General features: G+C 41.7%; 1 non-coding gene across 1 annotated transcript; it reads left to right on the top strand.

The window, feature by feature from the left end:
- The first annotated feature begins 2,328 nt into the window (after positions 1–2,328).
- TRNAE-UUC (transfer RNA glutamic acid (anticodon UUC)) lies at positions 2,329–2,401 on the top strand. Its single transcript has one exon. It is a non-coding gene; the product is annotated as a tRNA-Glu (tRNA).
- Positions 2,402–20,261: the final 17,860 nt, after the last annotated feature.

Genomic DNA, 20,261 nt, shown 5'->3' with positions numbered 1-20,261 from the left:
AAGACTCTTGAGAGTCCCTTGGACAGCAAGAAGATCAAACCAGTCAATCCTAAAGGAAATCAATCCCTAATATTAATTGGAAGGACTGTTGCTAAAACTGAAGCTCCAATACTTTGGCCATCTAATGTGAAGAGCCAACTCATTGGAAAATACCCTGATGCTGGGAAAGACTGCAGACAAAAGGAGAAGGGGCCAGCGGAGGATTAGATTGTTAGATAGCATCACTGACTCAATGGACAAAACAAGCAAATTCCAGGAGATAGTGGAGGACAGAAGAATCTGGCACGATACAGTCTATGGAATCGCCAAGAGTCAGACATGACTTAGTGACTGAACAACACAACAATAACAAAGAATGTAAAGTGGTACCACTGCTTTGGAAAATACTTTGGCAATTTCTTGTAAAGTGAAGTATCTCCCAAATGATCTAGCCATTCTGCTCTTAGATATTTACCCAAAAGAAAATATCTGTCCATGCAAAAATTTGTATAGAAATGTTCACAGTAGCTTTCTCATTTTATAATAACAAAACTTGGGAATAACCAAAGTGTCCACAATAGGTAAATAAACTGGTATCCAGTAGGAAACATACAATGGACTACTACACAGCAATAAAAAGGAATCACCTGTTGAAGCAAACCACGACATAGGTGGTTTTAAAAAGTAATTATGCTGAGTGAAAGAAGTCAGACAAATGAATCCATTTATATAACATTCTAGGAAATGCAAACTAAAGACAGAGACAAAAAGAACTTTAATTGCCTGGGGTGTGGGGACAGGGGTGGAGGGGCAGGGGAAAGAGCAGGAAGGAGGCCCTACCCAAGATACCATGAGACTTGGGGATGGGGAAGATTTTCATTATCTTTATTCAGGTGACAGTTTCTTGTGTTCATACTTCTGCCAAGACCTCAAACTGTACATTTTAAATATGTGTGGTTCACCGTATGTCAGTGATACCTCCATAAATCTGTTACAACAGTTTGTTCCAGAAACGTTGGATGTACAATATCCTTCCTCCGTGGACTTCCCCGGTGGTCTAGTGGCTAAGATGCCACACTCCCAATTCTGGTGGTGAAGTTTCAGTCTCTACATGGGGAAGTAGATTCCCACATGCCAACTAAAGACTCCACGTGCTGCAACTAAGCTCCAGCACAGTCAAATACACAAATTTTTTTAAAATATCTTTTTTTCAGTTTCAGAAGCTGAGAAGCTGGGCTGGAAAAGGATATTGGGCCTCATCTTCCCAGCCTTTCACCCCTTCCCCTGAAGTCCCACAATAAAACAGTTTGATCCCCCCACCAGATATATCTTTCTTTCAAAATATCTTAGTGTTTTCCATATGTTGTGAAAAATCGTTGAGTACTAATATCTTGTGTGATTACTGTTATGACAGTAATGCCTTTTGGAACCTTTAGATACATTTGTATGTTGAAATAAACCCCTGTAGTTGTAAAGAAAGTTAATCGAGAATGCTGAAAATATCGTTTATCTATGTCATATTGTTACTTAGATATTGTCTTCAGAAATGTTTGCAAAATAACAATTATTTTTCAACTAGAAAAAAATAGTCGACCAAATAGTACTAAATACTTAATCAAAATAACTATCCCTGTGTTTTTTAACACCTCCATGGAACTACCAGAATCATATTCAGATAACAGAATTTTGTTATATTGTATGTTAGTCGATAATTATTGAAGGTGATAATTATTGGTGCCTGACAATGTTCATTATAGCACTGTCTCTATTCTTATTTTTGTTTGAAATTTTCCATCAAAAATATTTTTTTAACTTATATTACCAGCAATATATTATCTAAAATAAATATATCTAATTCAATTTTGTGTGATGTTATAGTTAAACAACATAACATATCCTGTTTGAACTGATCTTGCTGCATATATCCAACAAACTAAAAATGTCATGCAGCTTATTTTCATCAAATTGGATTTGAAATCTCTATGGAGGTGTGACAAGTATTGCTGCTAAGTGCTTCACAGTAGTAAAACATAAATGAGCTACTGTGTTAGCACTGTGCATTTTTTATTAGATTTTTAATTTATACACACCATATCCAAACATGCTGTAAGAAAACATGTGAATTATTTTCTGTCTCCCAATGTGCTTTAATGACAATAGTAAGGTTTAATCACTAACAATGCTTAGACTGGGATCTTGACGTATTTGTCCCCTTTTTTATCAATAAATTCAGCAGGTTGTGTCCAAGGAGATTTTTAATTTTGAAGATTTTAAGCTTCTATTTTAAAAATATCTTTGACAATTTGATATTAAATTAAATACAGATTAAATTATCTCCATTATGGGAGTTCCCTGCTGGTTCAGTGGTTAGGACGCCATACTTTCACTGCTGAGGGCCCAGGTTCAATTCCTGGTTAAGGAACTAAGACCCCACAAGCCCCATGGAGTAGCCAAAAAGAGAAAAAGAACTTTATTATAGTCTTTTGTATTATACTTTTTTTCTGCTTTAGAAGGTGTCGTGAATGAGGTCAAAATTTGCTGTTTAAAATAACTATTTTTTTCCTTATTGTTTTCACACCCCAGATCCAGTAGTTGAACAGTTTTCACTTTATTATTCTTTATTCTTATTGCTTAAAAAATACGATGTAAGTTCAATTTGTATTCATTTGATTAAAATATTACAAGTTACAAATTCAAAAATACCACAGTATATATTTTCTGACAAATGGGTATTTAAGTTGACCATCTTATACCAGGAATTAATGAGAAGACAGCAACCAAAATATCCTGACCAATTCATGTTTTATTTATCACATCCTCTTCATTATTTTTTTTTCTCATAACAGTGGCCTCTACTGAGTATGGTACTTGTGGCAATAGGTATATTCCTTGCTCAGACTTTGAGTAAGTTTCTCTGATATTTTCTATGAAAAAGATTTGCTGGTTTCAGTCCACAATTAGCTTGTGACCTGTTAGTTTTTAAAGCACTATATTATGACTTTTGACTTGTATTTAGAGGCAATATGACTTTGCTTAGTCTCATATGAATGTAATGATGAGTCTTTCCACATCTACATGTCAAATGTGCTTAGTTGCTTACTCGTGTCTGACTCTTTGTGACCCCATGGACTGTAGCCCACCAGGCTCCTCTGTCCAGGTGGATTTTCCAGGCAAGAATATTGGAGTGGATTGCCATTTCCTTCTCCAGGAGATCTTCCCAATCCAGGGATCAAACCTAGGTCTCCCACATTGCAGGTGGATTCTTTACCATCTGAGCCACCAGGGAAGCCCAAGAATACTGGAGTGGGTAGCCTATCCCTTCTCCAGGGGAATCTTCCCAACCCAGGAGTTGAACCAGGCTCTCCTGCATTCCAGGTGGATTCTTTACCAACTGAGCTACCACAGAAAGCTCTACATGTCAAATAGGAGGGTCAAATATATACTTAGTGTGTAATTCATGAAGACTATAAGTTGTTTAATATCTGTTAAACCTTTCACTTTAACAAATATTGAATGCCTATACAATATGCCAAGTGTTATGCTAGGCACTTTTGTTTTCTCATAGATTGTCATAAAAGTTATCAAGCTTGTCCATGACCATGTAGTTGTTTAGTGAAAGAGACAAAGAACTATGAAATGTAGTCAAGTGCCCTTTGCATGACACCATGATTCTGACCAGTAAGGCTGAGATGAGATTTTCACCATTAATAGTTGCAATTTGTAACAGTACTAATATTGTTGAAACGTTCACATTAAAACGTTCAGCTTTAATAAGCTGAAAACACTAAAAATGTTTAAAACCCTAATCTAGTTAGCAATTGGGTGAATTTCTCTATTAATATCACATTGCCTAACAGGCTGCAGTATCATCAGAGCAACAACAAATCTCATACATTTAAAATCTGAAAAGTCAAATCAACCAAAGCGATTTGCAATACAGAAACAAGATAATTAAATGGTCTTTTCTTTTTTTTTTTTAAGAAAAGAGTGTGCCAACAGGAACTTGATGCAATTCTGACTTCAGCTGGCCATAAGGAAAATGGATCAACTTCCTCTTTCTTCAGACTAAAGGGTGTGGTGTGTGGGTGTGAACAATTAATTCACTTGTGACCTGGATTTCTTCAGAAGGTTCCTCTGGAGAACATAGATGCACATATATTGATGACTATAGTCTTAGCAACAGCTAAATTCATCTCAGCTGAGAGCCTGTGGTTTTTGGTTTCATTTTTGTCTTGTCTTTTCCCCCTTAAATATCAGGATTTCTGTGAAGTTTTGACTGAAGGTCAGATAGTTTCATTCTAGTTTTTGTTCCTTTCCTCAGATAAACTTCAGTTCTCCTTCAGTTCAGTTCAGCTCAGTCACTCAGTCGTGTCCGACTCTTTGTGACCCCATGAATCGCAGCACGCCAGGACTCCCTGTCCATCACCAACTCCCGGACTTCACGCAGACTCACATCCATCGAGTCAGTGATGCCATCCAGCCATCTCATCCTTGGTCGTCCCCTTCTCCTCCTGCCCCCAATCCCTCCCAGCATCAGAGTCTTTTCCAATGAGTCAACTCTTTGCATGAGGTGGCCAAAGTACTGGAGTTTCAGCTTTAGCATCATTCCCTTCAAAGAAATCCCAGGGCTGATCTCCTTCAGAATGGACTGGTTGGATCTCCTTGCAGTCCAAGGGACTCTCAAGAGTCTTTTCCAACACCACAGTTCAAAAGCATCAATTCTTTGGCACTCAGCCTTCTTCACAGTCCAACTCTCACATCCATACATGACCACTGGAAAAACCATAGCCTTGACTAGACGGACCTTTGTTGGCAATGTAATGTCTCTGCTTTTCAATATGCTATCTAGGTTGGTCATAACTTTTCTTCCAAGGAGTAAGTGTCTTTCAATTTCGTGGCATAAAATTTTAAATATTATTCCATGTCTTAAAATACTGATTGAGGCTCTGGTGAACAAAGCTCCATTCTAGGCAGTAGAGTTGGTGAGGGGCATGGGAAGGGGTGAGACAAATGTACTTGGAGTGCATACCTTGGGCATCCCCTGTGGGCACTCTGGGATTCAGATCACTTCAAGTACCTCTGGCATACTGGTAGCAAGTCTTACCTAATTTACAGAGGTAACTTATGCAAGACAGATCATCTTAAGGGAAAAATAATTGAGCTGGACCAAGACTGATCCACTGTGTCCCCCACTTCTTTGATTGCAGGAGACAGCCTTCACTCAGCCTCCATGACTTATCCTGACTGCAGATTCAAGCAATTGTCAATCAGGGAAGGGAGGGGATTAGAGACCAGGGAGCAGCGTTTGGGCAAAGTCCTATTTCCCCATCAATGGATACATACAACAATATATTTGAGCTAGTTGGCGGATACCCAACCCTCTCCCCCCATGATTAATGATGGTATGCTGCCAACAAGCTTGTAGACCCCAGACCTGAAGGCTGATGATGTTGAATCCTACTTCAGTTCAGCTCAGTTCAGTTGCTCTGTTGTGTCTGACTCTTTGTGACCCCATGGACTGCAGCACGCCAGGCTTCCCTGTGCATCACCAACTCCCAGAGCTTGCTAAAACTCATGTCCATTAAGTCAGTGATGCCATCCAACCATCTTATCCTCTGTCGTCCCCCTCTCCTGCCTTCAATCTTTCCCAGCATCAGATTCCTACTTACCTTACCACCAACTTATTAGAAGAATGACCACAGGCTGATCAGGTTGATAGCTTAACAATGAACGATGTCAGATTAGTGATATCCGAAGAAGATTTAGCTTTGGAACCAGGGACCAGGCTTGATCACTCAAGAGCTTTTGTGTAGCAGAGCTTTACTAAAGTAAGAAAAGGGACAGGCAAAGCTTCTGACATAGATGCAGAAGGGGGATGGAGAATTCCCCCTTAGCTAGTCTTATCAAGGACTTACATACTTTTCCAGGCTTCCTCCATAGCTCAGTTGGTAAAGAATCTGCCTGCAATGTGGGAGACCCAGGTTTGATTCCTGGGTTGGGAAGATCTCCTGGAGAAGGAAATGGCAACCCACTCCAGTATTCTTGCCTGGAGAATCCCATGGACAGAGGAGCCTGATAGGCTATAGTCCTTGGGGTCGAAAAGAGTTGGACACAACTTAACGATTAAACCACCACCACATATTTTTTCAGACCCACTCCCATAACATCTTAAATTAACAAGATTAAAATGAACAATAGAGAGATCTTACCAGACCCACTCCCATAATATACATTTTAAGATGACAGGATTAGTCAGAAGGTTCTTGTTAAGGAGAAAGGTGTCCTAAAGATATTTTGTTATACTGACTAAGACAAAGCAATGTAGAAAAGAACCTTTGTCTTTTTCTCCTAGAGAGCCCCAGACCCCTTTCTCCTTCCTGAGGGCTCCAGATCCCTTTCTCCTCCTCAGCAACCCTGGACTTCTTATCAATCTGTTAGGGGAAGCACACTGATTGAAACTGTCCACCCTGGCCAGGCACCATAGTAACTATTTGCATGAATTGTCTTATGACAGGAGATCCTGATAAGGAATACGGAACTAACAAGCCACCACCAACCAGAAGAGTTCGGGAAAGGTTGAAAGGAGACACCGCATGTCTGTCCACTTCACAGAATCCCTCTCACTAGCATCCATCTTGGCTGAGTGATGTGTGAGCCACCAGGAAAGACTCTGAATTAGAGTGATTGGCCAAAGACCACCCAGAAACTAATCCCATCACCATAAAACCCGGGACTGCTAGCCACCAGCAGAGCTGTTCTCCTGGGTTCTCTTACCCTACTGCTCTTCACCTGGGTGCCCTTTCCCAATAAAACCTCTTGCTTTGTCAGCAGATGTGTCTCCTTGGACAATTCATTTCCGACTGTTAGACAAGAGCCCAGTTTCGGGCCCTGGAAGGGGTCCCCCTTCCTGCAACAAACCTATCTAGAAATTGACTCTCTCAAAGTCTAACCTAGACAGTATATTAAAAAGCAGAGACATTACTTTGCCAACAAAGGTCCTTCTAGTCAAGGCTACGGTTTTTTCAGTGGTCATGTATGGATGTGAGAGTTGGACTATAAAGAAAGCTGAATGCCAAAGAATTGATGCCTTTGAACTGTGGTGTTGGAGAAGACTCTTGAGAGTCCCTTGGACTGCAAGGAGGTCCAACCAGTCCATTCTAAAGGAAATCAGTCCTGGGTGTTCATTGGAAGGACTGATGCTGAAGCTGAAACTCCAATACTTTGGCCACCTGATGCGAGGAACTGACTCATTTGAGAAGACCCTGATGCTGGGAAAGATCGAAGGCAAGAGGAGAAGGGGACAACAGAGGATGAGATGGTTGGATGGCATCACCAACTCAATGGACATGAGTTTGAGTAAACTCCGGGAGTTGGTGATGGACAGGGAGGCCTGGCGTGCTGCAGTCCATGGGGTCGTAAAGAGTCGGACATGACAGAGCAACTGAACTGAACTGAATGTCCTCTTTGAACAATTACTGTAAAACTTCTCACTATGTTCCCCAGCTTGGAACCCACAGTTTTGAGGGCATTAGCCTGCTTTGTCCCCATTTGCCAGGCAAAACAATACAGCTATTCTTTTCTACTTCACCCAGTACTCTGTCTCTGAGATTCGATTTGTCACCTGTGTACAGGGCAGCTGAGCTCTGAGCATCAACACTAAAGCCACTGTTGGAGTGAAGTGGGGATTCTGAATGTGACAGTGTGGCTGAACCTCACATTTTCCCTGACTCAGACCCCTGAGAGCAAATCTGGTGCCTAGGGAGCTGGAGGGCTGCAACTGGATATAGTTGAAAGCTATTTCACTAAAGACACAGTGCTGAAATAACCCTCCTCTGGGACTACTTTAACAATATGTCACAAAGAAGAGAGCCATTCTTTACAACTTGGCACCTAAGCTTATGATGATATGAGAATACAGGGCTCAGGTGAAGAAAAGAAGAGACACAATGGCTCTCTTGTTATCTGAGGTAGCGGCATACTATAAAGAGAGTGGATTTGTTACAGAGCCTGTGAGAAGTCAAGAATAGATATGAGAGTTGGACCATAAGGAAAGCTGAGCGCCGAAGAATTGATGCTTTTGAACTGTGGTGCTGGAGACTCTTGAGAGTCTATTGGACTGCAAGGAGATCCAACCAGTCCATCCTAAAGGAGATCAGTCCTGAATATTCATTGGAAGGACTGATGTTGAAGCTGAAACTCCAGTACTTTGGCCACCTGATGCGAGGAACTGACTCATTTGAAAAGACCCTGATGCTGGGAAAGATTGAAGGCAGAAGGAGAAGGGGACAACAGAGATGAGATGGTTGGATGGCATCACCGACTTGGTGGCCATGAGTTTGAGCAAGCTCCGGGAGCTGGTGATAAACAGAGAAGCCTGGTGTGCTGCAGTCCGTGGGGTCACAAAGTGCAGGACACGACTGAGCGACTGAACTGAACTGTGAGAAACACACCTAGGGGCTCAAAAGCACTTCTTAGTAATGTTGACAGGTTCTCCTGAAGCCACAGATTCTGCACTTGCTTGTTGTTGTTCAGTCACTGAGCCGTTCAGTCACTGACTCGTTGCGACCCCATGGACTGTGGCACTCTTGGCTTCCCTGTCTTTGACTATCCACCTCACTTAGTTTTCTCAAACTCATGTCCATGAGTCAGTGATGCTAGCTAACCATCTCATCCTCTGCTGCCCACTTCTCTTGCCTTCAATCTTTCCCAGCAACAGGGTGTTTTCCAATGAGTTGGTTCCTTAGCATCAGGTGGCCAAACTATTGGGGCTTCAGCTTCAGCAGTAGTCCTTCCAATCATTATTCAGGGTTGATTTCCTTTAGGATTGACTAGTTTGATCTCCTTGCTTTCTAAGGCACTCTCAAGAGCCTTCTCCAGCACCACAATTGGAAAGCACCAATTCTTTTGCACTCAGCCTTCTTGATGGTCCAACTCTCAGATGCTGGTGGGGCAATGAATCATTCGGATTCACATATTAACAGTATTGTGGCTTCATCTATATCTACGGTTCTGCTGGGACCTAGGGATTTATGGGTTAAATAAAGATGAACAAAACAGTGTCCTTACCTTCAAAAAGGGCCCACTTTAGTGGGGAAAAAGACATGGTGGTATGGATGAAAGTAAAATGTAACACACTCAATATTGTTACTGAGGAACTATAGCAGGTACCTCATTGAATGACACATGCATTTGCATCCTATTCAGTAAAAACTGGGGTGGCATTCAAAGTTTTTAATCAAGGGAGAGTTATTTATCAGATTTACCTTAGAAACCTTTTGACTGGCTGGTTTGGCAGGATTGAATGAGAGGAAGCTAAAACCAAGGAGAATGTCATTCTAGCAGAAGGTAGTAGAGCCTAGACTAGGTCTATGTCAGTGTGAGTTGAGAAGGGGATGGATTGGGGGTGTTTAAGAAGGCTGTGTATTTTATTAGATATTCAAGTGATGCAGAGTTAAATCTTTAAAAATAACTCAAAAATCTCTAGAGGTTGTATTATGTATGTTAAAATAACAGGTTTAGGAGATTTCCTTGAAATACACATGATTAGGACTCTGTGTTTTCACTGTAGAGGGCCCAGTAGGGGAACTTAGATCCTGCAAGCCTTGAGGTGTGGCCAAAAAATAAAAATAAATAAATAATAAAATAACAGGTGTCGGGGCTAGATTACCTATGTTAAAATCTTGATTCTGTGTTAGTGGGATAACCTTGGGCAAATTTTGCATCTCTTTCATCTGTTTTTATTTTGTCTGTGAAGTTGTTGTTCTTGTTTAGTCACTAAGTCTTGTGACCTCATGGATTGCAACATGCCAGGCTTCCCTGTCCTTCACCATCTCTCTGAGTTTGCTCAAACTCCTGTCTGTTGAGTCGGTGATGCTATCCAACCATCTCTTCCTCTGTTGCCTCCTTCTCTTCCTGCTCTCAATCTTTCCTAGCATCAGTGTCTTTTCCAATGAGTCGTTTCTTTGCATCAGTAACATAGCAATGATAATAGTACCTACACTCCAGTGATTCTGAGAAAAGATAAAATTTTATACTGAAAGTCCTTAGAATTGTGTCTTGTCCTCACGTCTGTTTGCTGTCATTGTTCTAGCTGGGGTGACTAGATGAACAGTGACAAAAGCCGCGGTGATAAGAATACAGAGACTTGGCACACTCACAGGACTGAGAAAACGGTAAATTTGAAGCAATGCACCTCAGCTTGGGACTTGAACCCAGCCAAAACCCTGACTGGGCTTTGAATTTGGCCAAAGTAGGAGGTCTTTTAACTGAGGTCACACACCTGGTCTCAGGACTCAATGAAGTTCAGGTTCTTGATGTCTCATCTCAGAAAAAATTCAGAGGGAGACAAAGTGATACGTAATAAGTACATTTATTCAGAGAGATGGACTGTGAAGAAAGCTGAGCGCCGAAGAATTGATGCTTTTGAGCTGTGGTGCTGGAGAAGACTCTTGCGAGTCCCTTGGACTGCAAGAAGATCCAACCAATCCATCCTAAAGGAGACCAGTCCTGGGTGTTCATTGGAAGGACTGATGCTGAGGCTGAAACTCCAATACCTTGGCCACGTCATGCAAAGAGTTGACTCATTGGAAAAGACCCTGATGCTGGGAGGGATTGGGAGCAGGAGGAGAAGGGGACGACAGAGGATGAGATGGTTGGATGGCATCACTGACTCAATGGACATGAGTTTGGGTAGAGTCAGGGAGTTGGTGATGGACAGGGAGGCCTGGTGTGCTACAGTCCATGGTGGTCACGACTCAGTTGGACACGACTGAGCGACTGAACTGAACTGAACAGAATTCTCAGACATTGCTGTCAGATAAGTTGTATTATATCCATTTCACATTTAATTTAGCAGAAGAGTAAACACGCTCATAGCTTAACAAGATTAATAAAGACTTCATTCCCAGAAGGCAAATAAAGTTCTGTTTTTCTCTGCTGGTAGTAAGTGAGAAAGTAGACCAGCTGGGATTGGAATCCAGACAGTCTCATTCCCATCTGGGTCTGCTGAACCATTATAATGGCTCAAACCATTTTGAAACCTTGTGGCCTTTAATATCTCTTAATACTAGATTCTATTAATATACAGTATCTTATTTAATATAGTTTTAAATGTTTAGTAATAAAAAATACCTGTTATTAAGTGAATGGCTACTGTATGTCACCTGGGGAAGGGAATGGCAAACCATTCCAGTGTTCTTGCCTGGAGAATCCCATGAACAGAGGAGAGCCTGGTAGGCTACAGTCCCTGGGGTCACAAAGAGTCAGACACAACTGAGCGACTTTCACTCACACTCACTACTATATGTCAAGCATTATATGTTCACTATCTTCAATCTCCACAATAACCCATCAAGGCATTATAATCAATATTTTACAGAAGTGGCAACTTAGACTCAGAAGTGTTCAGGAACTTGCCATAGTTACATAATTATGAAGAGATTTGAGCTCAGCTCTGTTTACTCATGAATAAACAGTCTGCATCATTTTTCTAGTAATCTATCATGTAAATTTAGCTATATTACATTTAGGGTATCATGTCATTGTGTTTCGCAAATGATACCATGAGTTCCATGAATTCTACTATCACCTTATCAAGTCTGAGAAACAGTTTTAACTATGGACACAGTTTTAATTATGGACACATAGTTAGTAAGTGAAAGTTGCTCAGTCGTGTTCGACTCTTTGTGACCCCATGGACTATACAGTCCCATGGGATTCTCCAGGCCAGAATACTGGAGTGGGTAGCCTTTCCCTTCTCCAGCGGATCTTCCCAGACCAGTAATCGAACTGGAGTCTCCTAATAACTGGAATAGTATTTTTGAAACTTTAGTTACACAGGAATCATATGTAACTAAATCATATGGTCTGAGACCTTGACCCAAATATGCTAACTCAAATTTCCAAAGGTGAGTCTCAGAAATCAGATCTTTTAAAGAATGGGGTGTGATATTAGTTGAGTTCCAAAAGGACCATATTTTGAGGAACATCATCAGAAGCAGGGCTAGTTAGGGACTCTTCGGAGAAGGTAATGGCACCCCACTCCAGTACTCTTGCCTGGAAATTCCCATGGATGGAGGAGCCTGGTGGGCTGCAGTCCATGGGGTTGCTAAGAGTTGGACACGACTGAGTGACTTCACTTTCACTGTTCACTTTCATGCATTGGAGAAGGAAATGGCAACCCACTTCAGTGTTCTTGCCTGGAGAATCCCAGGGACAGGGGAGCCTGGTGGGCTGCCATCTATGGGGTTGCACAGAGTTGGACACAACTGACACGACTTAGCAGCAGCAGCAGCAGTGGGGACTCTTGGCACCACAGCTCTCTGGTTGAAGTGTTACTGTAGTTGCATTGTCAGCACCATACCATTAACTCTTCATTATTATTTCAGATCTTCTCTCATTAATTTAGCTAACAGTAAGCTGACACTTAGCTTAAGAACCTTGAGGCAGTGTGCACTCTATCTCCTCTTCTGCCGTATTATTATTCCCCCCCTGTCTGCACTTCTTCTAATTAAGCTCTCAGCAGACTACATGGTAGGACTTGTGTTTAACAGGAAGTAAAGAGGGAAACAGTCTCATGGCGCAGTGAAAATGAGAGATACGACTTCAAATCCTACTTGCACCTCTGAGCTTTGGTTCCCTCCTGTGTTAAATTGGGTGGTCAGAGCCTACTTCACAATGTTGTCAGATAAGGTGGTGGCTGGTATATAGTCAGTCTTTCCCTGACTGATGGCTGTCGTCAATGCATGATTTACCCCTACAATTGTAGAGGAAGATCATAGAAATATTAAAAATGTGTAAAAAAGGGGGGAAATCTCATTTTCCGGGCATGTTCAGTTAGAGAGAGGCAAGATTAAACATGTTTAAATCTTTGAGTCTTCATGAATGATAGCATTCTTTTTATTTCGACCCATCCTAAAGCTGACTCAACTTGGGCATTTATGTTTGGTAAGTATTTCACAACTATCTCTTCCTTATTCATTATTTCCTGGCAGACTCGGTCAGTATGCCTTACTGTTTTATGTTATGTGGCTAGATTGTCAGTTTAATTGTATTCTCATGAGAGAACCTGAGCTAGATTGACCCAGCTAAGCCACTATGAAACTCTTAATCCCCTGAAACTGTGACACAAAGTTTGTAAACCACTAAGTTTTGGGTAACATGTTATACAGCAATAGATAGCTAATAGCATGAGGCTAAAGAGAATACCTCTATCTTGTTTCAACCACTAACTGACATTTTGTGCTTTATGTCACTTAACAGGCAAATCTAACTCTGAGTCCCTCTCCTTTCCTGCTAAATTAATCTGTAGAATTAACCTGAAGAAATATCTTTCAAGGTACTGTTTTTGGGTCCCAGAAGCTGAGAACTGCAGGAGACCAAAGAGAGCATCTTGTCCCTTCATTTTATACGTAAAAGTAACATCTAATATTTAGTGTTTCCTATGCTGGGCCCTCTGTTCCACACAACGTGTAACTCTCAGGATATCCTGGAAGGTATAGACTTTTACCACATTTTACAGGTGAAGAAACTGGGTCCACATTACCACCCACTTTGCCTTTACATCCTCTCTATTGTTAAAGAATACTTTCAGTTCAGTTACAAGCATATGTCAATGTTTTATTACAGTCTTGCACATAAGGGGGAAAGTCTGTAGTCATCCAAAGAATCATCCTGGCAGAAACATTTTAGGAAAAGTGGATGGAACAAATCACAGGTAAACTACTTGTAAAGAAAATAGTGATTGATTAACGGTCAGTTAACTATTTTTTAAAATATTTATGTATTTGGCTGCATCTGTGCTTAGTGGCAGCACATGGAATCTTTGTTGTATCTTGTGAGATCTTTTGTTTCAACATATAGGACTCTCTGTTATGTTGTGGCACACAGGCTCCAGAGTTTATTGGTCCAGTAGTGTGGCACAAGAGACAGAATTAGATTTCAGGACAATGTTTTATGAATTACCAAGTTGTTCCCCCTAAACCTAATCAATTAATGAGAATCAGGCGTATATGTTTTGTTAGGTCACTCAATTACATTCAACTCTTTGTGATCCCATGGGCTGCAGCATGCCAGGCTTCCGTGTCCTTTAATTCCAGAGTTTGTTCAAATTCACGTCCATTGAGTTGATGATGCCATCCAACCATCTCATCCTCTGTTTCTGTCACCCCTCCTCCTAACTTCAATCTTTCCCAGCATCAGAGTCTTCCAGTGAGTCAGCTCTTCACATCGAGTGGCCAGCATACTAGAGCTTCAGCATCAATCCTTCCAGTGGCTATTCAGGGTTGATTTCCTTTAGGATTGACTGGTTTGATCTCCTTGCTGTCCAAGGGACTCTCAAGAGTCTTCTCCAGCCCCATAGTTTGAAAGCAGCCTTCTTTATGGTCCAACTCTCACATCCGCCCATGACTACTGGAAAGGAGGTGTATATGACAGCCCTGATTCCTTCTGCTGATATAACTTTTGCCATCCATATGGGCTTCCTTGGTGGATCAGATGGTAAAGAATCTGCAATGCAGGAGACCCAGGTTCAATTCCTGGGTTGGGAAGTTCCCTGGAGAAGGGAAAGGCTACCCATTCCAGTTTTCTTGCCTGGAGAAGTCCATGGACAGAGGAGCCTAGTAGGTTACCATCCATGGAGTCAGACATGACTGAGTGGCTAACACTTTCAGGACTTTTATATACCTCTTAGCATTTAAAAATTTCTGAGAGTTGTCTTGTACATCTGGGAATATTTTTTGTACTGTATTTTGGGTTTATGAGGAAGGAAACCGAACTGATACTTCTCTAAACACTCACCTCCGCCTGTGTAGGCAGAGGTTAAGCAATCACCTGCCAGATGTCATCATTACAGTGAATGCAAGCCTGACAATTTACAGGAAGCTTATCATTCCTCTCCATTCCAGAAACTAGTTATACTTTGCCTCACTACATGTTGAAAACAGCTGAAGCAAGTTGTCTATGATACTAGTCACCACCTTTCCCTTGGGCCATATACACTGCACCATCCTGCAAGTCAGCTCATAATAGAGTCTTTGATTGGAGTTGGTGTTGACTTGGCAATATTAAGAATAGGTAAGTGACACACAGGTATGTCTAGCAAATGGAAGGCTCTTATTTCTCTGGAAATTTTGCGAAGACACATTATGGACCACTATGCACATCTTATGTCCATATTTCTACTGATGCTGAAAGCTTGGCTTCTCTGCGCACTGGTGCTGAACTGAATCTTGGAGACAGAGTTTTGGGTGAAGCAGAAAAGTAGCTTTATTGCTTTGCCAGGTAAAGGGGGACACAGTAGGCTAATGCCCTCAAAACTGTGTGTCCCAACTTGGGGAACATAGAAGTTTTATAGTAATTGTTCAAAGTGGGCGTGATCAGCTTGTGCACATCTTTCTACAGAGGTGGTAGTGAGGTTAGCAAGAGTCAATATCATCAACCTTCAGGTCCAGCTGGGGTCTACATGCTTATGGCAGCATTCCATCGACAATTGTTAACTTCTCCCACCTGGAAGGGGTTACAGTATTTGCAAAATAGCTCAAAGGTATTGTTGTGCATGAGGCTTCCCTAGTGGCTCAGTGGTAAAGAATCCTCCTGCCAGTGCAGGAGACATGCGTCTGATCCCTGGTTGGGAAGATTCCCTGGAGAAGGAAATGACAACCCACTCCAATAATCCTGCCTGGGAAATCCCATGGACAGAGGAGCCTGTCAGACTACAGGCCATGGGGTCGAAAGAGTCGGATGTGACTTAGCACCTAAACAAAAACAACATTTTAGCACCTAAACAAAAACAACATTTTTCCCTTGGTGGGGAAATAGGCTCTTGCCCCAAGGCTGCTCCTGATTGTTAGTTTCTCCTGGTCTCACATCCTCTCCCTTCCCCAGTTAGCAAATGCTTGGATCTGCTCTTTGGAACTCAGGGAAGGTCATGGTGGGTAAATGAAGGCTATTTCCTATCAACAAAGAAATAGAAGACATGAAAGGCCTTGTGCCTAGAAGCCCCATGGGGCCCTGCACAGTATCACTACTGGTGCAAACTATAGTCTTAGCATTATCTAAACTATGTCTTTTCCAAAGATAATCTAAGGAACTGAACTACTCTATATTTAGACACTTATGTAGTTTGTGGTGTGGCCTATATTCTTCCTTGTCACCTTTGGCTCCTGTTCAAAGGTTAATAGCACATGTTAGGCATTTAGTGTGTTGACGTAAACTGATGACAGAGAACTGTTTTTCAGCGTAAGGTTAAGTACAGGTTCTAGGGCGTGAAAGACATAGATTAAATTCCTGATTTCCCACTCACTACCTCTATGACCTTGGACAAATAATAACTCTAAACAGTTTTTTTCTTTTCCCATCAAGTGGAAAAAATGATAGAACCTGCCACATATAGTAGTTGTGAGGATTACACATGACAATTCTCATGTGAAGCACTGAAGTACCTGGTACATGATAAGACCTCAATGCATTTGAACCTCCCGCCAGTCTCCCTTCCCATCCCACCCCTCTAGATTGATACAAAGGCCCTGTTTGAGTTTCCTGAGCCATACAGCAAATTCCTCTCTGTATATCTTGATTACTGTTTTCTTCTCTTTACTTCCGCCTCTATCTTTTATCTTTCTTTAATCCTCCCCCTACTCCTCGTTTCCATATCTTGTACTTTTCTGTCCTACCTTTTATGCCTCTTCTTCTCCTCAGCTCTTCTGTTCTCCTGTGCCCTTGTACATGTCCCAGCATTTCTTTTTCTCACTTGTGAGGCATGAGTAAACCTCCTCTAGGGGAGAGAGCTCCACACCTTGAAAAAAAGGCTAGAGAAAATAGCACCCGCAATCGGATCTGTTGCCTTCTTCTTTGAGTCAAGAATGTGCTCCAGAAATGCAAACTTGAAGTTCTAGAAATGGACACAGACTCACTGTGAGCCCAGAGGGCCACCAGATAGGAAAATGCCCAATGTGGTAGATAGCCCCAACTTCCTAGCAACTAGCTGCACTTTATTTTTATTATTTCCTTTTTTGTTTATTTGTGGCTGTGCTGGGCCTTGGTTGAGGAGCAGGGCTTTCTCTAGCTGCAGCGAGTGGGGGCTACCCTCCAGGTGCGGCGCGGGGGCTTCTCATTGTGGTGGCTTCTCTTCCTGCAGAGCGTGGGCTCTAGGGCCCTCGGGCTTCAGTAGCTGGGGCTCCAGGGCTTAGTGGGGCCGTGGTATGTGGGATCTTCCCCTACCAGGGATCACAGCCTTGTCCCCTGTATTGGCAGGTAGATTCTTAACCAGTGGACCACCAGGGAAGTCCAGGGCAGCCTAACCTTGGTGAAGAGGGTCCCAGGTCTATGTCCTGTAGGAAGTGCCACAATGGCTTGGTGGTCTAAGGAAGAGAACTCAGCTAGAACTCACTGGAATGGCTTCCTAGTGACAGACTAGGAGAGACCCACGCCAGAAGATGGGACTGTGCAGCAGGAGATACACGCACAGGTCTCTGGCACAGGTACAGGAAGCATCTATATGTCTGGGTGGTAGCGCAGGGCTTCTGAGAAACTGGACAGAGCTCTGCAATGGTGGATCTAAAGATGATCGATATTAATTAAACTGAAATCTTAAAAAAACCCTCAAAACCTTAATTTTGTTTTTCAAATACAAAATTTGAAAACAAATTCGTTGCTAAAATTTTGAGGAACAAAAGTAGCTCTCCTCGTCTCCAACCAGTCATAGTCCCACCACCAAAAGCCAGTGCCAACATTTTGATACACAGCATTTCCTTTTATCCCCTTTCGAAGTGTAGTGAAGTCGCTCAGTTGTGTCCAACTCTTTGCGACCCCATGGACTGAGGCCTACCAGGTTTCTCTGACCATGGGATTTTTCAGGCAAGAATACTGGAGTGGGTTGCCATTTCCTTCTCCAATCCCCTTTCTAAGGTATTTTAAAATATAGTTGCTGTAAGATTGTTTGTAATATAGTCATGTTTGTATTCTGACATCAAAAGTACACATGCTCATTCAAAACTCTGGAAAGAAGAGAAACATATAAAGGAGGGAGGGAATCATCTATAACTGTGTCTCTCAGAGGAAACTTAATAAGACTCTGTGCCATTTATTTGCAATCCTTTTTATAAGCTTGGTGTGGATCATGTACAATTTTGATCATGTCGTTTTCAGTTAACCTTTTATCACACCTACTTCTACAAGGTCGTTAAAAACCCTGTCCCTTCCCTCAAGGAGGCTTCCATTCCTACTAGAAAAATAGATGTGGACCCAAGGGCAGTGTAATCAGAGTAGTCAGAGGCAGGGCAGATTAGAATATAGTTTTGGGGTAATCATAAATAGAAGGTGAAAAAGTGGAAGCACAGATGGGTTTTATTTTCTTGGGCTACAAAACCACTGCTGATGGAGACTGCAGCCATGAAATTAAAAGTCACTTGCTCCTTAGAAGGAAACCCAGACCATGTATTAAAAAAGAGACATCACTTTGCCGACAAAGGTCCATATAGTCAGACGTATGATTTTTCCAATAGTCATGTACAAATGTGAGAGTTGGACCATAAAGAAGGCTGAGTGCCAAAGAACTAATGCCTTCAAACAGTGGTGCTGAAGAAGGCTCTTGAGAATCCCTTGGGCAATAAAGAGATCAAACCAGTCAACCCTATAGGAAAGCAACCCTGAATATTCACTAGAAGGACTGATGCTGAGGTTGAAGCTCTAATACTTTGGTGACCTGACATGAAGAACTGTTTCACTGGAAAAGACCTTGATGCTGGGAAAGATTGAGGGCAGGAGAAGAGGGAGGTAGAAGATGAGACGGTTAGATAGCATCACTGACTCAATGGACAAGAATCTGAGCAAACTCTGGGAGATACAGAGGAGTCTAGCCTGACACAGTTTATGGGGGTGCAAAGAGCTGGACACAACTTAGCAACTGAGCAACAACAACATAAAATGGTTCTACCTGAAACTAGAACTGTTGCTACTGATTACACACAACCAAACATGTTAGTATATTTAATGATTTAAAATGCTCTTAAAATGCATTATTATTGACAGATTTTTATAACTATAAGGAAAATAGGTGAACATAGAAAAATATTAAAACTGTACCAAAGGGTAACGGATGTATTTAAAAAAACATTTAATTGTTTCTCATCCTAGGAGCGCTGCTTATAAATTTTTGCTGTCTTATTCTAGAAACACATACTATATTGGAAAAAAAAAAGGAGAACATATTAACAAAATGTTCTCTCTGTTGTTTTTTCCCTCTTAACTTGGAACACCTTGATTTCCTTCCATAGCAGCAAATATACATGTATCTTATACTTTCTAGCAGATGCATATTTATTTGTCTATTGAATGAATGTACTATAATTTATCAACTCTCCAGTATTCTATTGAGAGAGGTCCAGTTGTTTCCCATTATTTTTCTCATTGTGCAAAAGCCTTTATTATACCTTTTATGACAAGCTTTTCTTTCTGTAGAGTTAAAGGCTGAATTTTGCTCCCTTCAAATTCATATATTGAAGTCCTAACCCTCAGTATCTCGGTGACTGTATTCTGAGATAGGGCCTTTAAAGAGGTGATTAAGTTAAAATGAAGTGGTTAGGGTGGACCCTAGTGCAATCTTAGTGGTGTCCTTATTTGAGAAGGAGATTAGGACATAAAGCCAGACACGCACAGGCACAGAGCAAAAGCCATGTGAGGACACCGGGAGAAAGTGGCCATTTGCGAGCCAAGGAGAGAGGCCCCAGAGGACATTAAACCTGCTGACACCTCAATGCTGGACTTCCAGAACTGTGAGAAACAAAGTTTCTGTTGTTAAGTCTGTCATAGTTAGTTTTGACCACCCCAGCAAAAGAATACACACAACCACTCATCTCTATTTAGTAAAAACCAATGGGAAAATAATAATAGCACTTGCTATGCAGGCCTATGTATATTTCATATTCTGAGCTTCATGTGCAAATACAGCATTTGAACGGAAAATGAAAGAAAAAAAAACGAAAAACAAAACATAGCATCGGGCCTCACATTTCAACTCAGTGGCTATCTTTTCTTTTAAAAATGACACCATCCCTGCTAAGAGCTCTACTCCTAAATCAATCAACCTAGCCTGCCGTGTGTGTGTGTGTGTGTGTGTGTGTGTGTGTGTGTGTGTGTGTGTGTGTGTGTGTGTGTCGCGCTCACGATTAGTTGCTTATTTTGACCGACAGTAGGATCAGCTCTGGTACTGAGTTGGGTTTGGGATTCCAACTGTTGGGGGTTGCTGCTGCTGCCGCTTCAGTTGTGTCCTACTCTGTGCGACCCCA

The sequence above is a fragment of the Budorcas taxicolor genome, chromosome 6 (genome assembly GCF_023091745.1).
Source record: "Budorcas taxicolor isolate Tak-1 chromosome 6, Takin1.1, whole genome shotgun sequence".
NCBI lineage: Eukaryota > Metazoa > Chordata > Mammalia > Artiodactyla > Bovidae > Budorcas > Budorcas taxicolor.
Note: the sequence above shows the minus strand (reverse complement) of the source record. Positions and strands in the feature narration are given on the sequence as shown.